The sequence below is a fragment of the Canis aureus genome, chromosome 23 (genome assembly GCF_053574225.1).
Source record: "Canis aureus isolate CA01 chromosome 23, VMU_Caureus_v.1.0, whole genome shotgun sequence".
NCBI classification, from domain to species: Eukaryota; Metazoa; Chordata; class Mammalia; order Carnivora; family Canidae; genus Canis; species Canis aureus.
In genome coordinates, this window is record NC_135633.1 from 12,230,952 (window position 1) to 12,245,000 (window position 14,049).

The 14,049-nt window shown below is 42.2% G+C and overlaps 1 long non-coding RNA gene across 10 annotated transcripts in view; it reads left to right on the plus strand.

Annotated features, from left to right (window-relative positions):
* The window catches only part of LOC144294607 (uncharacterized), a 141,878-nt gene that overhangs the window by 71,244 nt on the left and 56,585 nt on the right, over positions 1–14,049 (plus strand). For 4 of the 10 annotated variants that reach the window (XR_013361961.1, XR_013361962.1, XR_013361963.1 and 1 more), the window contains exons 3-4: positions 1,365–1,675; positions 4,147–4,207. The exons of 2 other annotated variants lie outside the window; for them this stretch is intronic. This is a non-coding gene — a long non-coding RNA (uncharacterized LOC144294607). The remainder of the gene's footprint in view (positions 1–1,364; positions 1,676–4,146; positions 4,208–14,049) is intronic. 4 more of the 10 variants (XR_013361958.1, XR_013361964.1, XR_013361965.1 and 1 more) reach the window with 1 other exon arrangement.

The following is a 14,049-nucleotide window of genomic DNA, read 5'->3' on the forward strand; positions in this document are numbered from 1 at the left end:
CATACTATTATTTGGTATATAATAGAAGTAGTATTTCATATGTGGAGGTTGGGCAAAAGATGGTACATAGATAGAGACATGTTGATTTGGATTCTTTCCTCTTACCATATACCACGTTAAATCTTGGATAGATTAAAAAATAAGATATAAAAAGCTACAAGAAGATCTCAGGGAAAATTTAGGCACATGATCAGGAAAGGCTCTCCTAAATATTGCATCAACAGCCTGAACACCACAAACAGGGAAAATTTAGGCACATGATCAGGAAAGGCTCTCCTAAATATTGCATCAACAGCTTGAACACCACAAACCAATTTATAGATTGCACTTTATAAAAATTAAATATTTTGGTATAACAAATATATTGACAAAAGGTTCATTGCTTTGACATATAAAGAACTCTTATAAAATCAATAAGATAAAATAGAGAACATAGCAATGTAAAAAAAAAATGTCAGGCCACTTTCACAAGTTGTAAATGAAAGTATAAATTCACACGTGATGAAACACAATGAAATGAAAAACATCAAAGACCTTAAAAATTTGACCCAGCAATTCCCCTCCAGAAATTTATTTTAAGAGAATGGCTGGACAAATACACATAGACGTTTGTGCAAAGGATATTCATCACATTATTCACGATGATTTTAAAAATTGAAATTAAGCTTGCTGTCTGCAGAGAGAATAGGTTAAATAAATGATGGCATCTATCCATTTAATGGACACTTAACAGTGATTAATGAAGATGATATACATGTGTATATGCTGACATCAAAACATGTTCTTGATCTGTTTTTAAGTGGAAAAAGGAATTAGAAGTGTGTATCAAAATATGATCATATTTGTATATAGATATAACCCTCTTCTTCCTTGAAGTATAAAAATGCCTAGCATGCTATTTCCCTAAAAAAAATGTTATATACATATGTATGTGTGTTTTCCAATATTTTCTAAAATAAATATACATTTCTATGTAATAAATACATTAGCAAATTATTTTGTATATATAAAATATTGCATAATAAAAAGCAAAAACTGGAGATGTGCCTATAAATAACAAGACCATTTCTTCCTTTTTCTGGCCTGAGTGACTTTTGAATTGGTCCATCAGGTTGCAAGGAAAAGCACAGGTTTTGGGAACCCCACTGACCTGGTTTGAAGTTTCAGTTATCACATACGAGTTGTAAGATTATAGGCACACTTCTTACCCTACTTGAGACTCAGTATTCTCACCTGCAAAATGAGAATAATATTCACCTTGCATGATTATTATGTGTAATACATTAAAGTAATAAAGCCTCTAGTTCAGTGACTGGTACCTAGAAGGGTCTTATTAAGTTGCAACAAATATTATCCTCCTTTAGTTAATACTCAACTTGAATGCCTCTCTGGATGTCTTCACCAACTACCTCAGACAGCTGGTTCTTTACTGGCAGCTTCCTCATAGCTCTTTATGGACACCTGTGCATGGACCCACTGGATGTGAGCTGGAAGCCAGGGATCGAATGGGGCCATCTCTGGATCTGGTACCAAATGTTTGGTACATAACGGAGACACACAAATATTTGTTGAATGAATAAAGGAATAAGTGAATAACAATTAAGATCAATGACAGCAATGCTGAAATAAGTAAACATTTCCCTAAGAGAACAACTTTTGAGGCCTGCATTCACTGGTATGTATATTATGGTGCATTAAAAAAAAAAAAACAAACAAACAAAACCCTACCTGAATGTTGTTTTGGAATCCCATCTCATAGGAAATGGGACCCTAAAATAAAAGATGTATCAGGTATATTATAACAATAGTGATTGCAAATATCTATTGAGTATTTAACTGTGTTAAATACTGGCACTGTGTTAGGCACTATTTATTTATTCCTCTCAAAAGATAAACAAGAAACTAATGATAAGAGATTATCAGTCACTTGCCTCCAGTATCTGGAAGTGGCAGCAGTAGGAATTGAACTCATGTCTTTTTGGCTAATTTGGCATCCTAGCCTCTTTTTTTTTTTTTTTTTTTTTTAGTTTTATATCTCATACAGCCATTTTTTTTCTTAATTCAGTTTGCCAACATATAGTATCCTCTTAATCATGGGTCTCCCCAGTAGGGAAAGTCAGGTAAAGGCCTTAGGAAGAGGAATGTTGAAAACCCTGGAGCTGCTGGGCCAATGGACCTCAAGGGCACTCTGGAGAGGCCTACAGCAGTGGAAGGTGAGGAAGAAGAAGGATGTGAAAATAGGTATAAGAGGGAGGAGTGAAGGAAGTGGAGATGATGGGGAGAAACGAGATGGGGCCTGACAGAGTGGGAAAAAACCCTCCATTTACTACCCTGGCCTGCCATTTTGGGAGGCAGCCTTTTCACTATCTGGACAAAATCTTGAAGCAGGCAATTCTAATGACGTAACCATGGTGGGGACAGCGGGTCTGCAAGTGAAATTTTGTTTTCTTTTACAGTTTTCAGAGATCAGCCATTATTGAAATAAGTATATCGATTTGTTGTGTTGAATTAAAGTGCATCGACCGTCTAGGAAAACGTTGGCAGTAGGAAGAGGTCTTTTACCTCGCTTCCCCACAAGCCCTAACCTTCCCCCCACCCCCAGCCTTTTCGGTGTTGGTGTTCTATTTCTGCTAATCCTTGCTAAGAAGTAACTGGTGAGCAAGAGGTTAGCTGGTGGGGTCTCAAGGTGAGACCTTTCCCAGGGGCATTTGCATGTTAATAGAGGATACTGGGAACTCAGGAACAGCCTCCAGGTCTCAAATGAAAGAAGTCCTGAAGGTGGATGAGAGGCGTGGGCACAGCCCCCAGGGCCCCCTGCTGTGTAGGCCACGTTGATTCGGCCTGTGTGGATGGCCGCTGCTCTGGGCTTCTCTCCAGCTGCTTTTACAAAGAAGTGGTTTGGAGAAGAACAAAGCGATTGTGTTTATCCCCAGGCAAGTGTTCCCTTGCCAGGGCTATGTGCACAGTGCCCAGCTCAGAGTCTGGACCCGGACTCTGCTTTGCTTAATGGTTATTCCTTGGATGAATGAAGAAAGCCCTTTCCTCCTCCCGTCTCCCTCCCCCCTCACACCTTTAGCCTCCCATGGCCACTGGCCCCTGAGCCCCTGAAGCCCAAGAGCCCAACCCCAAGACCTGAGCAGCTTCTTCCTAGTGATAAGAACATCGCCAAGAAGAAATTCCTACCGTTTGCATTTTATTACTTTTCCTCCTTATAACTAGAAAACCTCAAAACTTGTGCTGAATTGCATGACCTCACTGACCACGTTTCATGTTCCTCGTTGAACTGTGGTTACAGCAATCTCCTTTTTAACTACGGCCAAACTGCAGAAAAGAAAATTCCTACGTGGACATGTTCTCATGCACAGGCACATTTCAGGGTCCTGGGGAAGGAAAACGGGTGGGGGCGGGGAGGGAGCAATAAGGACAAGACTACTTTTCTGTTTGGCTGAATTCATCAAAAATGTCCAAACCCCATACCGAACATTCATTGCTAATTAAATCCTAGCACCATAATTCAGAGAAAACAATTACAGCATTTAGAATTTTTAAAGGAACTATTATTGCTGCCTTGGCCCTTTTAAAAATTATGCTCCCCAAAGGACAAAATGTGATCCATTAATATGTATGTATTATTACTTTTTTTGTAAGGGAAGATTGCTGATGCCTGTGAATATGGAAGCATTTATCGGTTGCCGACAGCCGCTTAGTTGACTTGCAGTTTTAAGTGCAGTATTTTCTAGAATCTAAAAGCCTATAACATTAATTACCTTTTTGCCTTTAGCTGGTGGCCTGCTAGTTTCTGTCCCATGTTCTCATCTCTTACCTTGTTACACTGGCAACCTGCTTATGGAGTGAAGTGGTCGGTCAGACCCAGGAGTCAAAACAATGACTGGGAAAGATCACACAATAATCCATTCAATTGAGGGCAGTTCCTCCCATTTACCCTTGGTGCCCCATGAGTCCTTGTTTTACATTTTCCAGGTGAGGCCCTGCTGTGTGTTGGGTCCTTTGGGGCCCCTGAGTGAAAGGCATTCTGAATTTCTAAGTCAAGTCCGTGATTCTTCTGTGTCGAATATGCCCAGCTAAACTGGGATCTGACTTTTTTCTCTTTCAATTTTATCCTTCTTCGTCTTGATAATTTAACAGAGTTCCTGAGAGGTGGGTTCTCGGAGTCTGGCACCAAGGATCACAGTTGGCCTCTGTTAAGGTATGCTGCTTGCTTGACTTGTGTGTGTGCGCACAATACATTAATGTATTGTGTGTAACGTGTGTATGTGGGCACGAGGTACATGTATGTATGTATATGTGTATGTATGTATGTATATACATATAAAAGCACGACTCAGAAATTTCCATTCAGCTCCCTGATCAGTCTATTGTCACATGCATTTGGCATTCATTATCCATGAGCCTCCGGCGCCTCTGGTCCTGTGCCCTGGCTAACAGTGATTTGGTTTATAGAGATCATATGGCAGGGAAACAGACCTTGAAAGACAGAGCTCTGAGAAGCACACTTGATGAATTTCCTATGATTTGAGTCTGGGTTTATTCTTCCCTGTGGCGGGGCAGACACCCCAGAGCACACACAGCCGGCCTGGGAGCCCAGCGAGGAGTGGAGGCTATGACAATAAGCACACTGTTTTTTTCTTCACACGTCTCGGGTTGCATTTCCTATCTGGGAAAAAAAGAAAAGAGAGCCTTGTAAAGGATCCAGAATCTGGGCAGGAAACCACACAGAGTGAAGGTTGCCATTGTCATTAGCAATTAATGTAACCACCAGGGCTGGAAGGAGAAAGCCCTGCCAAGGCGGAGGGAGCAGGGAGGGGGCGCCCAGGCTGTTGGAGGGGAAGGGGCTGCTCACCCCATTCACCAGAGGAATGAGCAGGACGTCTCCGTAGGCATTCGCAAGAGATAACACAATACTAGAAATTTTTATTTTAAAACAAGGTGCCTGGTACTTGATAAGTGAGTTGTAAAATGTCTCTGCCACCCATTTGCAGTTTCTGTGGCTCCAGGTCCCAATTCCTTAGTCCTTTTGATAAGTGATTTTTTTTTTCTCTTTCAGTCTTTTGAGACTCCTTTCTTGAACAGTATTTACTGAGTGCCTTCCCTGTGCCAAGTACTTGGGGTGCTGGGCATGAAGCTGATGCTAATCTGCAACATGTGTTGAGTATATGTGTACCAGGCATGGAGCTGGGTATTTTTTACTCATTACCTCATTCAGGCATCACTACAACTCTGGGAGCTAGGTTTTCTTCTTACCCCAATCTACAGATGGCACAGCTAAGGCCCAGGAAAACTCATTATCTCTCTCCAGGTCATAAAAGTGATTTGTGGGCTAACCAGGAATACAGCCTAGGCGAATTTGTCCCTTTGAACCTCTGCTCCTAATCCTTGTTTTATGCCCTCGAAGAGCCCACAGCCTGGGGCAGTTTCCATCAAATTAATCAGAGATTGAATACAAGGTGATGTGGGCTGGGATGAGGATAAATTTGGAGTCTTCAGGCATCCAGAGACACCTGATCAGCCTAGGCAGGCACTCAGGGAAGGCAGCCTGGAGGAAGTGAGTTTGACATTCCTCCTGCCCTCTCTTGTGTCTCAGTAGTATGTTGGCCAAACTAGTCAGTCTGGAAGTGGACATTAATGTATTAGTATCTCTGCATAGCTTCCTACATAGGCGTCGGAATGTTCTGCAGATCTGTCTAGCCACTGAAGAGGTCTGCTTCTTGTGTCCTATGCGAAGAAATCCCAACGGTGTTGGTAAGAGCTGGGACTGCCAATGTTTCTTCTACACTTGAAATGGATTCCAACCTCTCTCCTTTTCCTGCTTCCCCCTCCCTGCTTTGTCTCTCTTCCTCTTCATCCCTCCCCTTTCTGCCCCCACCCTCTTTCTCTTTCTTTCTGGTAGTTTAAAAAATGCCACTTTTCATTAATGTGACCAAAATGTCATCAAGTAGTTTAATGCTCTTTAATGTCCTTGTATCGTTTACGTTTTGCGAACAGTGTGGAAATGAATCCCATCTGTGGGTTCAAGAACATCAAAAAAGTTGGACAGGCTATTTAGACGTGCTACTTCACATTGCATTAGCGTGTACAATGTCAGGGGGCTGAGCCAAGCACGGCCTGTCCCAGCCTCAGCCCGCCCCTTCCCCAGCCTGGGAGGGACAGATCACTTACCTCTGAAACCCAGAGGCAGTCTTGGGGATGGGTTCTGGAAGGCTGCCCAGAGGCCCCAGGAAAAGTGTGAAGCCTAAATAAAAAATGAGAAATGATTCAGGAAAATCTCTCTCTTCCTTTCTGGTGCCAAGATGCCCCAACAATAGCTTTTTCATCACTTCAGTGAGAGGCTGGTGTTATAATGCTGTTTGACTTCTTCAGAAGTGATTATCTAGTCCCTGTGTCTCTGTCTCTGTCTCTTTCTCTCTCTCTCTCTCTCTTTCCCTTGCCCTCCCCCACCCCAACTCCCCAGGGAAGGAAGCTCTGGGGCCCAAATTAAGCTGACAGTTTGTAAGAAGGTGGCTCTAAATCAAAACTGACCAGAAAGCACCAAGTTCAAGGCCAGCTGAGCTCATAAAAGAGGTGCTCTCTAGATGGCCTTGAGAGGATCTCAAAACCTCAGTCAATAGGGTAGTGATTCCAGGATGACCCTGTTGCTGCAGCCTTAAAGGGAAAGATGCTGATGTTGGAGTCACACCTCTTGAATTCTAGCTCCTCTGGCTTTCTAGAAATATGGTCTTGAGCAAGGGAAGCCCTGTGTCTGTTTCCTCTCCTGCAAAATGAGGATACCAATTATATCAGCCTACTTAGATGAGCTAATGATGTGACGCACATAGACTACTAGTGGCTGGCCTTCATTAGTTCATAATGATGAACCATCAATTGCTAATAATATTACTTTGTTGTCTATCCTGCTCTTGCCACCTCACCTCATCCACGCTTTGCCCCTCTGGTGTGCTTCCAGGTGGGGTCAGCCCCTTCTTCCCTGCCAGCTGAACTCTTCAACCTGAGCACTTACTTTACCTTCCACTGCAAGGATAGCAACTAGGGGGAAGGACAGGAGACCTTGACTCCAAAATATCCTGGCTTTTTTCCAGGTCTGTGGAAACTGCTCATTCTGATGCATTCCCTGGAAAGAAAAACATGGCTTTTGATTTCAGAGAAACAAAAAAGCAAACAAAACAAAACAAAACAAAAAACAAACCAAAACCCAAAAAAGCCAAATCTTCTATTCTTTCTCAGATATGGGGAAAAGCAGAGAGTGGATTTTGAACTGTTAATCATTACAGCTGAATGAATAATGATCCACCTCTCTCTAAAAGCTCTTAATTCCTAGCCAGTATTGTAAATAAACCCCCTTATTTTGCATTTGCTCTTATGAAAGAATACCTTTTCATTTTAAATATAAACATAAGCAAATAGCTTGATTGTTATTTCACAATTTTTAAGACAAGGTCATTCTGTTTTAACTCCTAAGTTAAACAAACAAACACATCCTTCAATGCATTTGCTTCTAAGTTCTTTATAGGATGTGCTTTATAAGATGAGTGCCCATCAACCTGTTGGTTATTTATGCTAGGGTGATTGGGAGATTGCCAAGGGGTGTTCTATCTGGACTTCCCTGGAGGCTTGTGAGCGCAGCTGATAGCAGCCACTGTTCCAGCCTTTGTGTGGAGACCCAGTGGGAAAGATCCTGGATTCTAAGAATTAGCAGGCCTGGCTCTAAGATCTGAATCATCCCTTCTTGCTGTGTGGACTTGGACAAGTCATGCAGTCTCACCCAGCTGGATTTTTCCATCAATGTAGAAGGGTGTCTGCCTTCTAGTGCCTTCACTGTCTTGTCGCTGTGATGGTAAGATGTGTTCACCCTTCAGGCTTCAGTTAAGGTCTTTCCTGGCCTCCTGAGTGGATAAAAGGCAAGCCTTCCTTAGCCCATCTACTTTCCGTCTGAACTCTCAGGACGCTATTGCTGGCGGATGGTGTAGCACTTTAGCTCACAGCAGAGTCTTGGGAGCCAAGCTATGTGGGTTTGATTTCTGGCTCTGTGGTTTGCTGGCTGGTGACCCTGGATAAGTCACCCAACTTCCAAGACTAAGAATAGTATCTATCTCAAAGGACTATTGTAAGATTAATTGACTTAATATGTGTCAGGCACTTAGCCCAGTGCCTGACACATAGCAAATGTTCTGTATAAGTACATCAGTTTTTATTCTCTCTTTATTTACTGTGTCTCTTTAGTCCTTCATGGGGAGTTCTCTGAGGACAAGGACCATGTCTGTTTTCACTGCCATTGCTCACCCACCACCAAGCACAGTGCCCGGCACTTGGAAGACTCTCATGATTATTTCTTGATTTGTGTTGAAGTGAAATCATGTAAAAATGCTTTGCAAACCACCATGCAAGGAATTTTTTTCTGACTAGCTCTGGGAGGAGTTTATTCGATAAATATCTTCAGGGTTCTCTCTGAATTGGTGCCACTGTTGAACACGTGATCAGTTGACTAGTCAGCTTATGAATTGCGCTCGTCACCAGTCTTCCCTACATTTAGTTCTTGTCTTCCTGGTTTGTGCTGAGTGGGCCTGCCAGAAAAAAACCTTTGGGTTTGCTAATACATATGACCCAACTGATGTTTACTGAGTGTCCCTTACAGGGTGGCCCCAGGCTGGGAGAGGCTACAGACAGGAAGCAGTGTGGGACTCGTTTCCAAGCTCATAGTCTAGGCAGGGAGGCAGATGCATATTGGCTTGGCCATGCATATTGTAATAAATGAAGACTTGATTCAACCCAGGCCAAAGCCCTTCTTCAGGATTTTATATACGGTGACTGAGAGCTGCAAGCTCTCCCTTTCCTCTGGGGTCAAAGGCTGGTAAAATGTAAGCCTGGAGATGTCTAGAGACCACTCTTACTCTTTTCCATGTTGCCTGGGGAGAGCTCATCTGACATAGCTATGGATGAAGACAACCCACAAAGTGAAATAGGGCGGGGAGTGAGGGAGAGCTTTGAGGATGCTCTGTCATTGCAGCAAAGCCAGCCTACTCAACTAACATAAATGCCATCTCGCCTAAAGGTCTTTCTAATGCCACATACCACGGCCTGAAATTCCCACCCTTCGGAAAGCTTGGGAAATGAGTTAAGGGATTCCAAAGCCATGGGATGTGCAGGAATCTTAAGCAGGGTTCTATTTGTATCTGTCTTGTTGTTGACATCCTAGTCCCTAATGAGGTCATTTGAACATCTGTAGCATATCTGCCAAGAGCCAGTTAACTGGAAATGACATTAGTCACTGTTAGCACAGTGTCTCTTCCCCTTTCTCCCTTGGATCTGTGCCTTGGGGACACTCCGACACAGCTCAGAGGTTCTTAGGGGCCAGACATCAAAGAGAGGGATATAGTCACCAGCAGACCCTTGTCAAAACATCCAACATTTTACTTGCTGGCTCCCAACCTTTCTGATACTGAAGATCTCTTTTACTAATCCTTCTGTCTGAGTGTTGAAAGATCAAATCTTCAAACATAAAGTACTGATTAAATCATAATATACTTATTTTCCCATTTACTATTAATCTGCCTTCATATAGTACTGACCAGATCATGCTTATGACACAGAATTGATTTAATTTCAGGCCAAAGAAATTTTAGCTTGAGTGGGCTTAACTATCATAAGAGGAGTGTTTCTGGTAGGTGTTTTATTTTATTTTTAATTTGCTTTCAAAAGCGAACAATGGTTGTTATCCCTTTTACATGAATGAAATAGCTTGGGAATCCCTACCTTTGAGTACCTTAAAAATATGAGATCAAAACTACCTGATAGTCTGCCACTGATGCCCACTTAAGTTAATTGGTACCTGTGGGGCATGGGGTCTAACATACAACACACTTTGCACATTCACTGCATACCAGGCCTGGGCCAGGACCTTTAAAGTCTTAATATCTTTTGCAGTAGAACCACAAGAGTGTCCCAGCAGGGCCAAGCTCTGGGATTTTTAAGGTAGCTCCTAGCTCTTGAGATAAAGTGGCTAAGGAGACCAAGAGCCTCAAATACAACCAGTTGACCTCGAAAGCCTAGTGCCTACCATAACCAGACAGAGTACTCAGAAGGAATGTAGGCATAGCTGCTCTGAAAGGAGCAGCTGGGTTCCCCTCCCAGGTTGTGTGTGTATGTTTGCACTGGGGAGTTGGTTTCCCCATAAATTGCTTTCCTAGAAGTTTTCACTATTTCCATCAACACGAGTAACCATGCAACTCAGCTGTGACTTAATGGAAATGTTGGAAGGGGCCATAAATCTTCATCTCAGAGATGAGGAAACCGTTAACAGAGGAGCTCTGCCCGAGTTCACACATCAAGAAGGCAAAGGTCAACATTTCTCTCCGAGCTTCTGGTTCCAAAGCTTGTGTTGTGTCCACAAAGACTGTCTAGCTCAATTATGAGCTCAGTGTGCAGATGGGGAAACTGAGGCTCATAGAGTTTATGCCCTGGCCCAGGGTTATGATCAGTTCATAAAAGAACCAGGGATAGAACCCAGGCCTCCCAGCTCTAATTCCAGTGTACCTAAAGAATTTGCATGTCTATTACAGATGAATGGGAACTTGGAAATCCATTCATTTAGTCATCCATTCATTCATTCCACCAACTAACTAGCCTTCATTACTCATTAGAAATGTTGACACCTTTCCCAGAGCCGTCCTTCAGCCATATCTCTTTGGCTAAAATTGCATACCATGCTGAAGCCTAACCCATAACTTTATCCTCAGTGCTTAAAACTATGTCCAACACAAAACATGTTTTTGGTAATATTTGTTGAATGAATAAATGAATGATTAAGGAATAAATGATTGGCTTAGACCCAGGAGGATCCACCCCTTATGGTTGGGGATAGGCCGGTCTTTTCTAGAGGAGGGTGCATATATGAGCAAAATTGTGTTCTCAGGAGGGAGAGTAGATGGATGTTGCATAAATGACTAGTAGTGTCTATTACATCAGGCTTGTCCAGTTTCTATTATTACGGAGTCCCTGAGTGCTTTTGGATGAGCTCAGCATGTCCCACTTTGTTTTGTTTAAACAAAACAGCCAGCAGGAGGGTGTGTACTCTTTGGGACTGGGGCTTGGCCAGAGTGGGAGCACAGGGTGTCCATTCTCTAGGCCCACAGCAAAGCCAAGAAATGAATTGTGACTTCCTGGGCCAGCGGGAGCTCAGGACTAGGCTCCATTTGTTATCTCCCTTGGTGACAGGCTGGTCCCCAGTGATGTCATCTGAGCATCTGCAGGCACCTCTGCCAGGAGCCCACTGACTGGAAATGACATCAGCTACCAGCAAAGTGACTCGGGCGCCTGGCAGACACGTCCCGCTGATCCCCTGTCTGGAGCTCATCTCCTGCCTACCTGGAAGTCTTCTGGCTGGCACTTTGGCAAACAAAGAGGCATTTGAGAGGGAATTAAGTTGACTTTAAAAGATAGCCTCAAAGTGTTTCCCAACACATTGATGCTTACATTGAATTATAGGTGCTAATAAAGCTGTCAGAGCCTTGGCGCAAGAACCAAACTCAAGCTGAAGGATCCCTGGGAAATGAGAATTCATTTGGGCCTGGAAAGTTGGTCCTTGGTCCAGCTGGAGACTCACACACACACACACACCACAAACCTAAGAAAGGGCTGGAATTATCCATTCCATCTGCCTTGTGGATTGGCCCAAAGGGCTCGCCATAGACTTAAAACAGCTTTGGGGACTCCTCCATGTCCTGTTGTACCCTGGGAAGTCCTGATCTCTTTCTTTCTAAAACACTTAGTGTGGCCATCAAGTCTGAGTGACTATCAGAATTTGTAGTCAAGAGGAGCCATGTTTAGAGTGTTGGGGAGAAGGGCACACCACAGGGCACTTCTGGGTCTTGCCTAAGATCAAGGACTTTAGTATCTGTAATTTTATTAAATGCACACAGATACGTCCTAGATCTATCTCACAGCTCTACTTACTAAGAACTTATTATATGGCAGTTCCTGGGCTAAGCTCTATATATTCAAGACACCTTGAAAGCATCCAATAGTCCTATGAACAACTATATATGTGTGCATTCCTTTCAACAAATATTTATTGAGAATCCGTAACATGCTAACCCCGGAACTAGACTTTTGGGATGCAATAGGGAATAAGACAGACAGGTTCCTGTACTCTGTCACTTGGGCTTGGTTGTGTAAGCAACAACCATTAACAACTGTAAATGCAGTGAGTATTAAGGAGAAATCTGGGGTGCTGTATGAGGATGTTTTGGATGAACCTAAGGTTGAGGTGACAAGGAAGCCTGACGAGGTAAAATTGTAGCTAAGAGTCAATAAATGGGACTTATGGAAGCCATAGGGTGTGCCAGAAGAGCTGGGCTGTGCTGTGTCCACTGTGTGAGTTTCCTAGGGCTGCTATAATAAATTACCAGAAACGGGGTGGCTTAAAACAGCACAGATATATTATCTTACAGATTCTGGAGGTCAGAAGCCCAGGATTGGTTTTACTGGGCTAATGCTGAGGTGTTGGCAGGGCTGGTTCCTTCTGGACACTCCAGAGAAGAGTCTTCCCTTGCATCTTTTAGCTTCTGGCAGCGGCAAGCATTCCTTGGCTTGTGGCTGCATCGCTCTGGCCTCCACCCCTGTGTCCATGTTCCCTTCCCCACTTCTGTAGTCAGACCTCCCTGGCTTCCCTCTCCTGAAGACACTTGTGATTACATTAGGTCCCACCCAGATAATCTGGGACTATCTGCTCATTTTAAGGAATGTAATCACTTATGCATAGTTCATTTTTCCATATAAGGTAATAGACACAGGTTCTGGGAATTAGGATGTGAATATAGATGGGGACCATTGTCTATCACAGCCCTCAAATGGGAAAATCCTGGGAATTTGTTTATATAAATAGCATAGTATAGTGATTAACATGTGGTCCCTGGATGCTGATTTCTAGGTTTATAACCTAGCCATAGTGATTCTTTGCTGTCTGATGTTGGACACTTTATTTAACCTCTCTGCCTCTCAATTTTTCCCATCTGTAAAGTGAGGGTCACAATAATATCTACTTTATAGGATTGTAATGAGGATGAAATGTGTTATTTCAAGTAAAACATGTAGAATAGTGTCTGGCATGTTGCATGTGCTTAATAAATGTTAGTTTTTATTATTATGTATTATTAGTTATTAAGTATTTTTTATTGAGATATAATTAACATACAGCATTGTGTTATATCAATTACATATAATTATATTTACATTGTATTGTATATCAATGAAATATGTATATACATTGATTTGATATATATGGTGGAATAATTATCATCCTAGGTTAGATAACACCTCTATCATATTACATAATTGCCATTTCTTTTTTGTGGTAAGAACATTTAGATCTAGGCTCTTAGAAAATTTCAAGTATGTAATACAGTATGAGTGACTATAATCACCATGCTGTATATTACCCAGAACTAAAGTCATCATGTAACTGGAAGTTTGTACTCTGACCAACATTTCCCCATTTCCCCCATGCCCCAGGCCCTGGTAATCACCATTCTGTCTCTGTTTCTATGACTTTGGATTTTTATATTCCACATAAACTGTTTTATACACTATTTGTCTTTCTCTAACTTACTTTGCTTAACATAATGCCTTCAAGTTCTATCTATGTTGTCGTAAATTAATTGACCATGTATGCATGGCTTTATTTCTGAATTTTCTGTTTTGTTCCATTGATCTGTGTGTCTTTATGCCCATATCACACAGTTTTGATTACTATAGTTGTGTAATATAGTTTGAAATCAGAAAGTGTAATGCCTCCAGCTTTGTTCTTTCTCAAGATTGCTTTGGCTATGCAGGGTCCTTTGTGGTCCCATACCAATTTTAGAATATTTTTTTTCTATTTCTGTGGAAAATACCATTGGAATTTTGATAGGGATTGCTTTGAGAAGTATAGACATTTAAAGAATATTCATTCTTCTAATCCATGAACACAGGATCTCTTTCCATTTTTCCTATCTTCAATTTCTTTTATCAATATCTTATAGCTTTCAGTGTGCAGATCTT